This window comes from Nannospalax galili, unplaced genomic scaffold, assembly GCF_000622305.1.
Source record: "Nannospalax galili isolate Female #2095 unplaced genomic scaffold, S.galili_v1.0 scaffold167, whole genome shotgun sequence".
In the NCBI taxonomy this organism is placed as follows: domain Eukaryota; kingdom Metazoa; phylum Chordata; class Mammalia; order Rodentia; family Spalacidae; genus Nannospalax; species Nannospalax galili.
The window spans coordinates 6,213,893-6,216,632 of NW_008358534.1; the positions used below are offsets into that span (position 1 = coordinate 6,213,893).

The 2,740-nt window shown below is 39.6% G+C and overlaps 1 pseudogene; it reads left to right on the plus strand.

The window, feature by feature from the left end:
- The first annotated feature begins 2,312 nt into the window (after positions 1-2,312).
- Positions 2,313-2,528, plus strand: LOC103724693 (annotated as a pseudogene).
- The last annotated feature ends 212 nt before the right edge of the window (positions 2,529-2,740 follow it).

Below are 2,740 nucleotides of genomic sequence, written 5' to 3' on the forward strand. Positions count from 1 at the left end.
GGTTACAGCTATGCAGGATATTGGCTCTACTTCTCATATAGCTACAGTCACTGCTGTAGCAGCCTGACATTTAATAATAAAGGAATTTGTTTTAAATGTGGACATGATGGACATTGGCAATCCAACTGGGTTTTTTTTTTTTGTTGTTTTTGTTTGTTTGTTTTTCGTTTTATTCGCTTTCTCCTTTTAATTTTTTTTAACTTTTACAAAAACGATATTGAGAACTTCATACATGCATATAAGGTGTTTTGATCAAATCGATGCCCACTCCCTCCCCTCCAACTTTCCCCCCTCTGAAGAGGTAACCCTAAAATCTTTTAAGGATTAGAAACAAGCTTCCAAATAATTTCAACATTTTGGCCTTTGGAACAGGATATGTTGCTAACAGGCCCAAGGACATTTTGACTTTTAGCTAAGAAACTGGCTACATTTCTTTGGGGTCTTTTTACCCTAACTGCCTAGCCAATTCCTACCTCCTATTCTTATCATAGTATCCTCTAAAGAGGTTACCCAAATTGCCAATAGGGAATCTATCTAAGAGGCTCCCAAATCGCATAACTCTGGTCTCTAAGGGGAACAGAAAGTCCTTGAATCATGAGTAGGAGATGTGAAGGAGAAGTAAAGGCAAGAGTAATTAGCATTACAAGTTCTAGACAGGGAATTAGAAAAAAGTCAGAACAGGGCAATTTTCAAATGTTCATATGAGAGTCCATTGGTCTTGTCAAGGGCTTCCAAAAGTATCCCTCTATTGGGATCTTCCTCATTTTTCTTTTGTCTTCCAAGGCTGGGCTAGTTGGCTGGGAAGAGTGGCTGGATATTCAGGTGAGGGTCCAGTGACTCTGCTTGGCACTCCTTTAATGAATGAGCACAACTGTCAACAAGCCCAATTGTGACTATGTTCAGCGATCACGCTCAGCCGAAGTCATGATGCTGGTAGTTATTTCATGCAGAAGGGACTGTTGTATAGCATCATCTGATTAAAAGGACCTGGAATTTAAAAGGATTTGGTGCTTGGAGCCACATATGAGGGAGAACATACGTCGTTTGTTTTTCTGAGTCTGCGTTACTTCACTTAGTATAACAGTTTCTAGATCCATCCATTTACCTGCAAATTTCATTATTTCATTCCATCTCTTAGCTATTGTGAAAAGAGCAGCAACAAACATGGATGTACGTCTCTGCAGTAGGATGAGTTCCTTGGGTATATGCCAAGGAGTGGTATAACTGGGTCATATGGTAGGTTCATTTTTAGTTTTTTAAGAGTTTTCCACACTGTTTTCCTTAGAGGTTGCACGAATTTTCAATCCCATGAGCAGTGAATGAGCGTTCCCCTTTCTCTACATCCTCGTCAGCATTTGGTATCATTTGTTCTCTGGATCCTAGCCAGTCTGGTTGGGGTAAGGTGATACCTTAGGGTGGTTTTAATTTGCATTTCCCTAATTACTAATGATGTTGAACACTTCTTGAGATGTTTCTTAGCCATCTTTATTTCTTCCTTTGAGACCTCTCTGTTTAGATCTTTAGCCCATCTTTTGATTGGGTCACTTGGTTTCTTGATTCTTTGTTTTTTGAATTCTTTATATATTCTGGATGTTAAACCTCTTTCAGATGTGTCCTGGTGAAGATTTTTCCCATTCTGTGGGTTTTCTCTTCACTTTTTTGATTGTTTCTTTTGCTGTACAGAAGCTTTTTAGTTTAATGAAATCCTACTGACCTTAATTCCTGAGCAACTTCTGTCTGATTTAGAAAATCCTGGAAAGCCAATTGTACCCAAGGCAGACACACTTCACAAGCTCCTAGACTATGCCCTAAATGTAGAAAAAGGAAAACATTGGGCAAGATATTTTTGATCCAAATTTGATGAAGATGGGAAGCCTTTAAACTCCAAAAGGGGTAATCCCCAGCTCCCTCAACTAAAGGGGAAAATCATCAGATTCTAATTCAACAAGATCCTACAAATGACCTCATCCATTAGGAATAAAAGAATTAACATTATGGATATGTCCTCTTACAGAGGATGGATGACCATTCTTAAACCTCTGTATAGAGGATATTCCATTTCAAGGTATCTTAGATATGGGGGCAGATCAATCCATAATATGTCAAAAACAATGACCTTATTTCCAGGTCGTGTTTATAATCTCTGGGGAAGAGTTGTTTTACCACAAATGCAGGCAGTTATCACTACCAATACTCTCACTCAACACAAGCTTTCCTGTCATTTGCACCCCTTCTCCTTTTCACAGGGTCATTGGCATTGGGACAACTATACCGCCTATAAAAATACAATGAATAGACACCAGAACTCCAAGATGGCATCACTTTTACTGCTGAAGAAGAAACTCATGGAAGTTAAACTGGTAGAGCTGCCAAGCTGGATTCTAATGCAGGATTTCACCCCCAAAGGCACTGTCAGAGCATTTCAGAGAGGTTATGACCAGTACTACAACAAGCAAATCAAAGTGAAGAAAGGGAGCATGTTTGGTGTCATCATGGTGCTGGCAGCCTATGTTCTCTTCAGCTACTGAATTTCTTACAAGGAACTCAAACATGAGCGACAAGGCAAGTGCCACTGAAGAGGGGAGAGTGTGGAAGGCAGTACACTCCTGGACATGACCACCTGCCTAGCTTCCATCAATGAAGAGTTCAACCAAGGCCAAATCTTTCCATATCCTGAATGAAAACTAATGTCCAATAAAGGCTACTAGTTCTTGTTTAAAAAATAATAATAATGCAGTGG